The sequence below is a fragment of the Bombina bombina genome, chromosome 5 (assembly GCF_027579735.1).
Source record: "Bombina bombina isolate aBomBom1 chromosome 5, aBomBom1.pri, whole genome shotgun sequence".
NCBI classification, from domain to species: domain Eukaryota; kingdom Metazoa; phylum Chordata; class Amphibia; order Anura; family Bombinatoridae; genus Bombina; species Bombina bombina.
This window is the reverse complement of record NC_069503.1, coordinates 910,063,918-910,078,886: the sequence shown is the minus strand read 5'-3', so window position 1 is coordinate 910,078,886 and position 14,969 is coordinate 910,063,918.

Here is a 14,969-nt window from a genome sequence, read left to right as displayed (position 1 = left end):
AACCCAGGTGGGTGCTTAGTGGTACCCGTTTACTAAACAATCCATATGCAACAGTTGAGGTCTCAACCAAGTATCCTTCAAGGAACAATGGACCGGATCTTTCTTAACAAACATATCATAAAAATGCATAAATAAAAAGAGAGAAGCGCTCAACCTGGGAACGAACAATAGCATAATAGCTTGTTCTATGGCTAGTTACCACCCTAGAAGCAGCCTCTTTTTGCTCAATATGTGCCTTTCACAGAGAAGAACTTTCCTGTAGCATATCAGTCTGATCCTGACTTAACAGTGCAGTTCAGCCCCGAAATACCAGGCAATCCCTCTCTGAACGAGAGAAACGGCAAAACCCCAGACGTACGTTTCGGCCTATTGTGGGCCTCGTCAGTGAGGTGCAGCCATATCCCTCTAGGCACACTGAGCAACGGGTCCACGTCTGGATTCCCGCATCACACTTAGGGAGACTTCCCTAAGTGTCATAATTTGCATAAATAAAAAGAGAGAAGCGCTCAACCTGGGAACGAACAATAGCATAATAGCTTGTTCTATGGCTAGTTACCACCCTAGAAGCAGCCTCTTTTTGCTCAATATGTGCCTTTCACAGAGAAGAACTTTCCTGTAGCATATCAGTCTGATCCTGACTTAACAGTGCAGTTCAGCCCCGAAATACCAGGCAATCCCTCTCTGAACGAGAGAAACGGCAAAACCCCAGACGTACGTTTCGGCCTATTGTGGGCCTCGTCAGTGAGGTGCAGCCATATCCCTCTAGGCACACTGAGCAACGGGTCCACGTCTGGATTCCCGCATCACACTTAGGGAGACTTCCCTAAGTGTCATAATTTGCATAAATAAAAAGAGAGAAGCGCTCAACCTGGGATCGAACAATAGCATAATAGCTTGTTCTATGGCTAGTTACCACCCTAGAAGCAGCCTCTTTTTGCTCAATATGTGCCTTTCACAGAGAAGAACTTTCCTGTAGCATATCAGTCTGATCCTGACTTAACAGTGCAGTTCAGCCCCGAAATACCAGGCAATCCCTCTCTGAACGAGAGAAACGGCAAAACCCCAGACGTACGTTTCGGCCTATTGTGGGCCTCGTCAGTGAGGTGCAGCCATATCCCTCTAGGCACACTGAGCAACGGGTCCACGTCTGGATTCCCGCATCACACTTAGGGAGACTTCCCTAAGTGTCATAATTTGCATAAATAAAAAGAGAGAAGCGCTCAACCTGGGAACGAACAATAGCATAATAGCTTGTTCTATGGCTAGTTACCACCCTAGAAGCAGCCTCTTTTTGCTCAATATGTGCCTTTCACAGAGAAGAACTTTCCTGTAGCATATCAGTCTGATCCTGACTTAACAGTGCAGTTCAGCCCCGAAATACCAGGCAATCCCTCTCTGAACGAGAGAAACGGCAAAACCCCAGACGTACGTTTCGGCCTATTGTGGGCCTCGTCAGTGAGGTGCAGCCATATCCCTCTAGGCACACTGAGCAACGGGTCCACGTCTGGATTCCCGCATCACACTTAGGGAGACTTCCCTAAGTGTCATAATTTGCATAAATAAAAAGAGAGAAGCGCTCAACCTGGGAACGAACAATAGCATAATAGCTTGTTCTATGGCTAGTTACCACCCTAGAAGCAGCCTCTTTTTGCTCAATATGTGCCTTTCACAGAGAAGAACTTTCCTGTAGCATATCAGTCTGATCCTGACTTAACAGTGCAGTTCAGCCCCGAAATACCAGGCAATCCCTCTCTGAACGAGAGAAACGGCAAAACCCCAGACGTACGTTTCGGCCTATTGTGGGCCTCGTCAGTGAGGTGCAGCCATATCCCTCTAGGCACACTGAGCAACGGGTCCACATCTGGATTCCCGCATCACACTTAGGGAGACTTCCCTAAGTGTCATAATTTGCATAAATAAAAAGAGAGAAGCGCTCAACCTGGGAACGAACAATAGCATAATAGCTTGTTCTATGGCTAGTTACCACCCTAGAAGCAGCCTCTTTTTGCTCAATATGTGCCTTTCACAGAGAAGAACTTTCCTGTAGCATATCAGTCTGATCCTGACTTAACAGTGCAGTTCAGCCCCGAAATACCAGGCAATCCCTCTCTGAACGAGAGAAACGGCAAAACCCCAGATGTACGTTTCGGCCTATTGTGGGCCTCGTCAGTGAGGTGCAGCCATATCCCTCTAGGCACACTGAGCAACGGGTCCACGTCTGGATTCCCGCATCACACTTAGGGAGACTTCCCTAAGTGTCATAATTTGCATAAATAAAAAGAGAGAAGCGCTCAACCTGGGAACGAACAATAGCATAATAGCTTGTTCTATGGCTAGTTACCACCCTAGAAGCAGCCTCTTTTTGCTCAATATGTGCCTTTCACAGAGAAGAACTTTCCTGTAGCATATCAGTCTGATCCTGACTTAACAGTGCAGTTCAGCCCCAAAATACCAGGCAATCCCTCTCTGAACGAGAGAAACGGCAAAACCCCAGACGTACGTTTCGGCCTATTGTGGGCCTCGTCAGTGAGGTGCAGCCATATCCCTCTAGGCACACTGAGCAACGGGTCCACGTCTGGATTCCCGCATCACACTTAGGGAGACTTCCCTAAGTGTCATAATTTGCATAAATAAAAAGAGAGAAGCGCTCAACCTGGGAACGAACAATAGCATAATAGCTTGTTCTATGGCTAGTTACCACCCTAGAAGCAGCCTCTTTTTGCTCAATATGTGCCTTTCACAGAGAAGAACTTTCCTGTAGCATATCAGTCTGATCCTGACTTAACAGTGCAGTTCAGCCCCGAAATACCAGGCAATCCCTCTCTGAACGAGAGAAACGGCAAAACCCCAGACGTACGTTTCGGCCTATTGTGGGCCTCGTCAGTGAGGTGCAGCCATATCCCTCTAGGCACACTGAGCAACGGGTCCACGTCTGGATTCCCGCATCACACTTAGGGAGACTTCCCTAAGTGTCATAATTTGCATAAATAAAAAGAGAGAAGCGCTCAACCTGGGAACGAACAATAGCATAATAGCTTGTTCTATGGCTAGTTACCACCCTAGAAGCAGCCTCTTTTTGCTCAAAATGTGCCTTTCACAGAGAAGAACTTTCCTGTAGCATATCAGTCTGATCCTGACTTAACAGTGCAGTTCAGCCCCGAAATACCAGGCAATCCCTCTCTGAACGAGAGAAACGGCAAAACCCCAGACGTACGTTTCGGCCTATTGTGGGCCTCGTCAGTGAGGTGCAGCCATATCCCTCTAGGCACACTGAGCAACGGGTCCACGTCTGGATTCCCGCATCACACTTAGGGAGACTTCCCTAAGTGTCATAATTTGCATAAATAAAAAGAGAGAAGCGCTCAACCTGGGAACGAACAATAGCATAATAGCTTGTTCTATGGCTAGTTACCACCCTAGAAGCAGCCTCTTTTTGCTCAATATGTGCCTTTCACAGAGAAGAACTTTCCTGTAGCATATCAGTCTGATCCTGACTTAACAGTGCAGTTCAGCCCCGAAATACCAGGCAATCCCTCTCTGAACGAGAGAAACGGCAAAACCCCAGACGTACGTTTCGGCCTATTGTGGGCCTCGTCAGTGAGGTGCAGCCATATCCCTCTAGGCACACTGAGCAACGGGTCCACGTCTGGATTCCCGCATCACACTTAGGGAGACTTCCCTAAGTGTCATAATTTGCATAAATAAAAAGAGAGAAGCGCTCAACCTGGGAACGAACAATAGCATAATAGCTTGTTCTATGGCTAGTTACCACCCTAGAAGCAGCCTCTTTTTGCTCAATATGTGCCTTTCACAGAGAAGAACTTTCCTGTAGCATATCAGTCTGATCCTGACTTAACAGTGCAGTTCAGCCCCGAAATACCAGGCAATCCCTCTCTGAACGAGAGAAACGGCAAAACCCCAGACGTACGTTTCGGCCTATTGTGGGCCTCGTCAGTGAGGTGGAGCCATATCCCTCTAGGCACACTGAGCAACGGGTCCACGTCTGGATTCCCGCATCACACTTAGGGAGACTTCCCTAAGTGTCATAATTTGCATAAATAAAAAGAGAGAAGCGCTCAACCTGGGAACGAACAATAGCATAATAGCTTGTTCTATGGCTAGTTACCACCCTAGAAGCAGCCTCTTTTTGCTCAATATGTGCCTTTCACAGAGAAGAACTTTCCTGTAGCATATCAGTCTGATCCTGACTTAACAGTGCAGTTCAGCCCCGAAATACCAGGCAATCCCTCTCTGAACGAGAGAAACGGCAAAACCCCAGACGTACGTTTCGGCCTATTGTGGGCCTCGTCAGTGAGGTGCAGCCATATCCCTCTAGGCACACTGAGCAACGGGTCCACGTCTGGATTCCCGCATCACACTTAGGGAGACTTCCCTAAGTGTCATAATTTGCATAAATAAAAAGAGAGAAGCGCTCAACCTGGGAACGAACAATAGCATAATAGCTTGTTCTATGGCTAGTTACCACCCTAGAAGCAGCCTCTTTTTGCTCAATATGTGCCTTTCACAGAGAAGAACTTTCCTGTAGCATATCAGTCTGATCCTGACTTAACAGTGCAGTTCAGCCCCGAAATACCAGGCAATCCCTCTCTGAACGAGAGAAACGGCAAAACCCCAGACGTACGTTTCGGCCTATTGTGGGCCTCGTCAGTGAGGTGCAGCCATATCCCTCTAGGCACACTGAGCAACGGGTCCACGTCTGGATTCCCGCATCACACTTAGGGAGACTTCCCTAAGTGTCATAATTTGCAAAAATAAAAAGAGAGAAGCGCTCAACCTGGGAACGAACAATAGCATAATAGCTTGTTCTATGGCTAGTTACCACCCTAGAAGCAGCCTCTTTTTGCTCAATATGTGCCTTTCACAGAGAAGAACTTTCCTGTAGCATATCAGTCTGATCCTGACTTAACAGTGCAGTTCAGCCCCGAAATACCAGGCAATCCCTCTCTGAACGAGAGAAACGGCAAAACCCCAGACGTACGTTTCGGCCTATTGTGGGCCTCGTCAGTGAGGTGCAGCCATATCCCTCTAGGCACACTGAGCAACGGGTCCACGTCTGGATTCCCGCATCACACTTAGGGAGACTTCCCTAAGTGTCATAATTTGCATAAATAAAAAGAGAGAAGCGCTCAACCTGGGAACGAACAATAGCATAATAGCTTGTTCTATGGCTAGTTACCACCCTAGAAGCAGCCTCTTTTTGCTCAATATGTGCCTTTCACAGAGAAGAACTTTCCTGTAGCATATCAGTCTGATCCTGACTTAACAGTGCAGTTCAGCCCCGAAATACCAGGCAATCCCTCTCTGAACGAGAGAAACGGCAAAACCCCAGACGTACGTTTCGGCCTATTGTGGGCCTCGTCAGTGAGGTGCAGCCATATCCCTCTAGGCACACTGAGCAACGGGTCCACGTCTGGATTCCCGCATCACACTTAGGGAGACTTCCCTAAGTGTCATAATTTGCATAAATAAAAAGAGAGAAGCGCTCAACCTGGGAACGAACAATAGCATAATAGCTTGTTCTATGGCTAGTTACCACCCTAGAAGCAGCCTCTTTTTGCTCAATATGTGCCTTTCACAGAGAAGAACTTTCCTGTAGCATATCAGTCTGATCCTGACTTAACAGTGCAGTTCAGCCCCGAAATACCAGGCAATCCCTCTCTGAACGAGAGAAACGGCAAAACCCCAGACGTACGTTTCGGCCTATTGTGGGCCTCGTCAGTGAGGTGCAGCCATATCCCTCTAGGCACACTGAGCAACGGGTCCACGTCTGGATTCCCGCATCACACTTAGGGAGACTTCCCTAAGTGTCATAATTTGCATAAATAAAAAGAGAGAAGCGCTCAACCTGGGAACGAACAATAGCATAATAGCTTGTTCTATGGCTAGTTACCACCCTAGAAGCAGCCTCTTTTTGCTCAATATGTGCCTTTCACAGAGAAGAACTTTCCTGTAGCATATCAGTCTGATCCTGACTTAACAGTGCAGTTCAGCCCCGAAATACCAGGCAATCCCTCTCTGAACGAGAGAAACGGCAAAACCCCAGACGTACGTTTCGGCCTATTGTGGGCCTCGTCAGTGAGGTGCAGCCATATCCCTCTAGGCACACTGAGCAACGGGTCCACGTCTGGATTCCCGCATCACACTTAGGGAGACTTCCCTAAGTGTCATAATTTGCATAAATAAAAAGAGAGAAGCGCTCAACCTGGGAACGAACAATAGCATAATAGCTTGTTCTATGGCTAGTTACCACCCTAGAAGCAGCCTCTTTTTGCTCAATATGTGCCTTTCACAGAGAAGAACTTTCCTGTAGCATATCAGTCTGATCCTGACTTAACAGTGCAGTTCAGCCCCGAAATACCAGGCAATCCCTCTCTGAACGAGAGAAACGGCAAAACCCCAGACGTACGTTTCGGCCTATTGTGGGCCTCGTCAGTGAGGTGCAGCCATATCCCTCTAGGCACACTGAGCAACGGGTCCACGTCTGGATTCCCGCATCACACTTAGGGAGACTTCCCTAAGTGTCATAATTTGCATAAATAAAAAGAGAGAAGCGCTCAACCTGGGAACGAACAATAGCATAATAGCTTGTTCTATGGCTAGTTACCACCCTAGAAGCAGCCTCTTTTTGCTCAATATGTGCCTTTCACAGAGAAGAACTTTCCTGTAGCATATCAGTCTGATCCTGACTTAACAGTGCAGTTCAGCCCCGAAATACCAGGCAATCCCTCTCTGAACGAGAGAAACGGCAAAACCCCAGACGTACGTTTCGGCCTATTGTGGGCCTCGTCAGTGAGGTGCAGCCATATCCCTCTAGGCACACTGAGCAACGGGTCCACGTCTGGATTCCCGCATCACACTTAGGGAGACTTCCCTAAGTGTCATAATTTGCATAAATAAAAAGAGAGAAGCGCTCAACCTGGGAACGAACAATAGCATAATAGCTTGTTCTATGGCTAGTTACCACCCTAGAAGCAGCCTCTTTTTGCTCAATATGTGCCTTTCACAGAGAAGAACTTTCCTGTAGCATATCAGTCTGATCCTGACTTAACAGTGCAGTTCAGCCCCGAAATACCAGGCAATCCCTCTCTGAACGAGAGAAACGGCAAAACCCCAGACGTACGTTTCGGCCTATTGTGGGCCTCGTCAGTGAGGTGCAGCCATATCCCTCTAGGCACACTGAGCAACGGGTCCACGTCTGGATTCCCGCATCACACTTAGGGAGACTTCCCTAAGTGTCATAATTTGCATAAATAAAAAGAGAGAAGCGCTCAACCTGGGAACGAACAATAGCATAATAGCTTGTTCTATGGCTAGTTACCACCCTAGAAGCAGCCTCTTTTTGCTCAATATGTGCCTTTCACAGAGAAGAACTTTCCTGTAGCATATCAGTCTGATCCTGACTTAACAGTGCAGTTCAGCCCCGAAATACCAGGCAATCCCTCTCTGAACGAGAGAAACGGCAAAACCCCAGACGTACGTTTCGGCCTATTGTGGGCCTCGTCAGTGAGGTGCAGCCATATCCCTCTAGGCACACTGAGCAACGGGTCCACGTCTGGATTCCCGCATCACACTTAGGGAGACTTCCCTAAGTGTCATAATTTGCATAAATAAAAAGAGAGAAGCGCTCAACCTGGGAACGAACAATAGCATAATAGCTTGTTCTATGGCTAGTTACCACCCTAGAAGCAGCCTCTTTTTGCTCAATATGTGCCTTTCACAGAGAAGAACTTTCCTGTAGCATATCAGTCTGATCCTGACTTAACAGTGCAGTTCAGCCCCGAAATACCAGGCAATCCCTCTCTGAACGAGAGAAACGGCAAAACCCCAGACGTACGTTTCGGCCTATTGTGGGCCTCGTCAGTGAGGTGCAGCCATATCCCTCTAGGCACACTGAGCAACGGGTCCACGTCTGGATTCCCGCATCACACTTAGGGAGACTTCCCTAAGTGTCATAATTTGCATAAATAAAAAGAGAGAAGCGCTCAACCTGGGAACGAACAATAGCATAATAGCTTGTTCTATGGCTAGTTACCACCCTAGAAGCAGCCTCTTTTTGCTCAATATGTGCCTTTCACAGAGAAGAACTTTCCTGTAGCATATCAGTCTGATCCTGACTTAACAGTGCAGTTCAGCCCCGAAATACCAGGCAATCCCTCTCTGAACGAGAGAAACGGCAAAACCCCAGACGTACGTTTCGGCCTATTGTGGGCCTCGTCAGTGAGGTGCAGCCATATCCCTCTAGGCACACTGAGCAACGGGTCCACGTCTGGATTCCCGCATCACACTTAGGGAGACTTCCCTAAGTGTCATAATTTGCATAAATAAAAAGAGAGAAGCGCTCAACCTGGGAACGAACAATAGCATAATAGCTTGTTCTATGGCTAGTTACCACCCTAGAAGCAGCCTCTTTTTGCTCAATATGTGCCTTTCACAGAGAAGAACTCCCTAAGTGTGATGCGGGAATCCAGACGTGGACCCGTTGCTCAGTGTGCCTAGAGGGATATGGCTGCACCTCACTGACGAGGCCCACAATAGGCCGAAACGTACGTCTGGGGTTTTGCTGTTTCTCTCGTTCAGAGAAGAATTGCCTGGTATTTCGGGGCTGGACTGTACTGTGAAGTCAGGATCAGACTGATATGCTTCAGGAAAGTTTTTCTCTGTGAAAGGCACATGTTGAGCAAAAAGAGGCTGCTTCTTGGGTGGTAACTAGCCATAGAACAAGCTATTATGCTATTGTCCGTTTCCAGGTTGAGCGCTTCTCTTTTTTTATTTATGCAAATTATGACATTTTGGGAAGTCTCCCTAAGTGTGATGCGGGAATCCAGACGTGGACCCGTTGCTCAGTGTGCCTAGAGGGATATGGCTGCACCTCACTGACGAGGCCCAAAATAGGCCGAAACGTACGTCTGGGGTTTTGCTGTTTCTCTCGTTCAGAGAAGAATTGCCTGGTATTTCGGGGCTGGACTGTACTGTGAAGTCAGGATCAGACTGATATGCTTCAGGAAAGTTTTTCTCTGTGAAAGGCACATGTTGAGCAAAAAGAGGCTGCTTCTTGGGTGGTAACTAGCCATAGAACAAGCTATTATGCTATTGTTCGTTTCCAGGTTGAGTGCTTCTCTTTTTTTATTTATGCAAATTATGACATTTTGGGAAGTCTCCCTAAGTGTGATGCGGGAATCCAGACGTGGACCCGTTGCTCAGTGTGCCTAGAGGGATATGGCTGCACCTGACTGACGAGGCCCACAATAGGCCGAAACGTACGTCTGGGGTTTTGCTGTTTCTCTCGTTCAGAGAAGAATTGCCTGGTATTTCGGGGCTGGACTGTACTGTGAAGTCAGGATCAGACTGATATGCTTCAGGAAAGTTTTTCTCTGTGAAAGGCACATGTTGAGCAAAAAGAGGCTGCTTCTTGGGTGGTAACTAGCCATAGAACAAGCTATTATGCTATTGTTCGTTTCCAGGTTGAGCGCTTCTCTTTTTTTATTTATGCAAATTATGACATTTTGGGAAGTCTCCCTAAGTATGATGCGGGAATCCAGACGTGGACCCGTTGCTCAGTGTGCCTAGAGGGATATGGCTGCACCTCACTGACGAGGCCCACAATAGGCCGAAACGTACGTCTGGGGTTTTGCTGTTTCACTCGTTCAGAGAAGAATTGCCTGGTATTTCGGGGCTGGACTGTACTGTGAAGTCAGGATCAGACTGATATGCTTCAGGAAAGTTTTTCTCTGTGAAAGGCACATGTTGAGCAAAAAGAGGCTGCTTCTTGGGTGGTAACTAGCCATAGAACAAGCTATTATGCTATTGTTCGTTTCCAGGTTGAGCGCTTCTCTTTTTTTATTTATGCAAATTATGACATTTTGGGAAGTCTCCCTAAGTGTGATGCGGGAATCCAGATGTGGACCCGTTGCTCAGTGTGCCTAGAGGGATATGGCTGCACCTCACTGACGAGGCCCACAATAGGCCGAAACGTACGTCTGGGGTTTTGCTGTTTCTCTCGTTCAGAGAAGAATTGCCTGGTATTTCGGGGCTGGACTGTACTGTGAAGTCAGGATCAGACTGATATGCTTCAGGAAAGTTTTTCTCTGTGAAAGGCACATGTTGAGCAAAAAGAGGCTGCTTCTTGGGTGGTAACTAGCCATAGAACAAGCTATTATGCTATTGTTCGTTTCCAGGTTGAGCGCTTCTCTTTTTTTATTTATGCAAATTATGACATTTTGGGAAGTCTCCCTAAGTGTGATGCGGGAATCCAGACGTGGACCCGTTGCTCAGTGTGCCTAGAGGGATATGGCTGCACCTCACTGACGAGGCTCACAATAGGCCGAAACGTACGTCTGGGGTTTTGCTGTTTCTCTCGTTCAGAGAAGAATTGCCTGGTATTTCGGGGCTGGACTGTACTGTGAAGTCAGGATCAGACTGATATGCTTCAGGAAAGTTTTTCTCTGTGAAAGGCACATGTTGAGCAAAAAGAGGCTGCTTCTTGGGTGGTAACTAGCCATAGAACAAGCTATTATGCTATTGTTCGTTTCCAGGTTGAGCGCTTCTCTTTTTTTATTTATGCAAATTATGACATTTTGGGAAGTCTCCCTAAGTGTGATGCGGGAATCCAGACGTGGACCCGTTGCTCAGTGTGCCTAGAGGGATATGGCTGCACCTCACTGACGAGGCCCACAATAGGCCGAAACGTACGTCTGGGGTTTTGCTGTTTCTCTCGTTCAGAGAAGAATTGCCTGGTATTTCGGGGCTGGACTGTACTGTGAAGTCAGGATCAGACTGATATGCTTCAGGAAAGTTTTTCTCTGTGAAAGGCACATGTTGAGCAAAAAGAGGCTGCTTCTTGGGTGGTAACTAGCCATAGAACAAGCTATTATGCTATTGTTCGTTTCCAGGTTGAGCGCTTCTCTTTTTTTATTTATGCAAATTATGACATTTTGGGAAGTCTCCCTAAGTGTGATGCGGGAATCCAGACGTGGACCCGTTGCTCAGTGTGCCTAGAGGGATATGGCTGCACCTCACTGACGAGGCCCACAATAGGCCGAAACGTACGTCTGGGGTTTTGCTGTTTCTCTCGTTCAGAGAAGAATTGCCTGGTATTTCGGGGCTGGACTGTACTGTGAAGTCAGGATCAGACTGATATGCTTCAGGAAAGTTTTTCTCTGTGAAAGGCACATGTTGAGCAAAAAGAGGCTGCTTCTTGGGTGGTAACTAGCCATAGAACAAGCTATTATGCTATTGTTCGTTTCCAGGTTGAGCGCTTCTCTTTTTTTATTTATGCAAATTATGACATTTTGGGAAGTCTCCCTAAGTGTGATGCGGGAATCCAGACGTGGACCCGTTGCTCAGTGTGCCTAGAGGGATATGGCTGCACCTCACTGACGAGGCCCACAATAGGCCGAAACGTACGTCTGGGGTTTTGCTGTTTCTCTCGTTCAGAGAAGAATTGCCTGGTATTTCGGGGCTGGACTGTACTGTGAAGTCAGGATCAGACTGATATGCTTCAGGAAAGTTTTTCTCTGTGAAAGGCACATGTTGAGCAAAAAGAGGCTGCTTCTTGGGTGGTAACTAGCCATAGAACAAGCTATTATGCTATTGTTCGTTTCCAGGTTGAGCGCTTCTCTTTTTTTATTTATGCAAATTATGACATTTTGGGAAGTCTCCCTAAGTGTGATGCGGGAATCCAGACGTGGACCCGTTGCTCAGTGTGCCTAGAGGGATATGGCTGCACCTCACTGACGAGGCCCACAATAGGCCGAAACGTACGTCTGGGGTTTTGCTGTTTCTCTCGTTCAGAGAAGAATTGCCTGGTATTTCGGGGCTGGACTGTACTGTGAAGTCAGGATCAGACTGATATGCTTCAGGAAAGTTTTTCTCTGTGAAAGGCACATGTTGAGCAAAAAGAGGCTGCTTCTTGGGTGGTAACTAGCCATAGAACAAGCTATTATGCTATTGTTCGTTTCCAGGTTGAGCGCTTCTCTTTTTTTATTTATGCAAATTATGACATTTTGGGAAGTCTCCCTAAGTGTGATGCGGGAATCCAGACGTGGACCCGTTGCTCAGTGTGCCTAGAGGGATATGGCTGCACCTCACTGACGAGGCCCACAATAGGCCGAAACGTACATCTGGGGTTTTGCTGTTTCTCTCGTTCAGAGAAGAATTGCCTGGTATTTCGGGGCTGGACTGTACTGTGAAGTCAGGATCAGACTGATATGCTTCAGGAAAGTTTTTCTCTGTGAAAGGCACATGTTGAGCAAAAAGAGGCTGCTTCTTGGGTGGTAACTAGCCATAGAACAAGCTATTATGCTATTGTTCGTTTCCAGGTTGAGCGCTTCTCTTTTTTTATTTATGCAAATTATGACATTTTGGGAAGTCTCCCTAAGTGTGATGCGGGAATCCAGACGTGGACCCGTTGCTCAGTGTGCCTAGAGGGATATGGCTGCACCTCACTGACGAGGCCCACAATAGGCCGAAACGTACGTCTGGGGTTTTGCTGTTTCTCTCGTTCAGAGAAGAATTGCCTGGTATTTCGGGGCTGGACTGTACTGTGAAGTCAGGATCAGACTGATATGCTTCAGGAAAGTTTTTCTCTGTGAAAGGCACATGTTGAGCAAAAAGAGGCTGCTTCTTGGGTGGTAACTAGCCATAGAACAAGCTATTATGCTATTGTTCGTTTCCAGGTTGAGCGCTTCTCTTTTTTTATTTATATCATAAAAATGACTTATGAGTGCCTATGTGAAAACAATGATCATTAATCACCTTCCACCTCTAAGGAGGGGAGGGGACTGGGGTAAGAAACTCCTACAGTTAGAGACTAGATGGATCTACCTGTTGGACACAGTATACCCTTAGGGGTCTCAATACTATGTTGGATTTGGTCCCTGTATGGGATGAAGAATTATCTATGTAGATCTGAACTGATTCTAATAGAGTTGACTCTATGTTTTTATAGATTCTCTAAGTAGTTTTTATAAGTTTTGTTTTTATGTGTTATAATAAAGTTATGCATCGTCGGTAGTATAAGACTAAGTAGCCATGTTTATTATGGGTGTAACATACCAATAATGGTTCTAATGAGGGTGGCTAGTTGTGGCACAAATCACAGCTGTTGAGAATGAGAGAGGAGGCGTGGCTGTTTTTATACTAGCGTGATTGACGTTGTGATAAACCTTTTTGTATACAGATCATAGATGCAATGGGGATGTAGCTGACCACTGTGACGTTGTGTTATGGGTGGGGTGGAAGCTGGTGAGCCAACTGAATATGCCATTGATGCAGTAGAGGGGGCGTGGTCATTGTGATTGCGTGCCTCCAGGCATTGTTGTCAAAGTTTTTCCTATGAGCTCTAAGTAGCTGATATAAATGCAAGTTTGTATCATATGGTCTTCCTTGGACATGAGAATTTAAAGTCCACTTTTTTAATCCATTTAAGAAAGGTACCTTTAGATACTGAAACATCATGGGACTGTTTTTATGGATTGTAATAATAAATTATAATAAATACATTATTTTGATTGCTGATCTACTGGTACCCTGGTACTTATTAATGACTTTCATATGTTGTGCAGATCCTTCCTGTTATTTATATAGTCCCAAAGGTGAATGGCATTTTCAATTTAGGAGACGACTTGCCAGGATGTTCAGCCTAATGATGGCATATATAACTAATACCCCACTATCAAAATGATGAAAGAGAGGGAAGCAGCAATCGATTGAATAATAAATATTCAAAAAGATGAGTTAGTGCCACTTCCCACTCTTTCTTAGTTTTGAAAGTGGGGTATAGATAAAGCTTTTGTGTGTAGTATGTGGCTGCTTGTTTATTGTGCTTGCATACTGAGTTTGTGTTATGTTTTCTGAGTCTTTGTTCAGTGCTGTGTTTTGGGGTTTTATGAAAATGTTATGTTTTTGTACTTTGTACTTCTATTTGACTTCTGGTTTAAACTGCTTCTGTATTTTAGACGTTCCCTTGACAACTTGTATTCATATGTGATTCTAGGTAAGCAAACATTTCTTATTTTGACAATTTGGATTTGTATACAATTTGGATTTGTATACAATTTGGATTTGTATATCTTGTGGTTTGACTAGATTTTCCTTGAGATATTTCCCTTTCTTAATAATTTGGATTTTGTATTTGTGTCTTGGTTTGACTAAGTTTTCTTTGAGATATTTCCCTTCCATGATAATTTGGATTTGGATAAAAAAAAATATGATGGACTGGAAGAATGAAATACTATAATCCACCTTTCCTTAAAGAGGAACAACATAAGGGCACTATACATTATAAAAATAAGAAAGATAAACCACATTCTGGGGTAGATTTATTATATCCCAGATGGACATGATTTGCAGCATAAATAAAATCTACATGGCATGAGTATGCACAATCAACAAATAGTGACTGGACTTGTAGGCACATAAAAATATGGCTAATGTTTAAAGGGACATTAAACACTAAATAAAGGCTAGATAGAATGATGCATTTAAAGAAAAGATTAGTCTTTGAATAACATGTAGATGCATTTTTTTTTTTAAATTCCATTAGCTGTTTAAATATTGGCAAAATAAGTGTAAAGTTGTAGTGTCTAAAAAGAAATAGGATCTGCCATATTGTAACTTAGGTTACCTTCTCTGCTGTGGTCAGTGTGTGTGCAGCCAATGAGGCATATTTATTAAAGGTCTTGTTGACCTGATCCGACAGTGCGGATCAGGCCCGCAAGACCTCGCTGAATGCGGAGAGCAATACGCTCTCCATATTCAGCATTGCACCAGCAGCTCACAAGAGCTGCTGGTGCAACGCCGCCCTCTGCAAACTCGCAGCCAATCGGCCGCCAGCAGGGAGGTGTCAATCAACCTGATCATACTGAATCGGGTTGAATTGTGGCTCAGAGCAGGCGGACAGGGTTATGGAGCAGCGGTCTTTAGACCGCTGCTTTATGAACGCTGTTTCT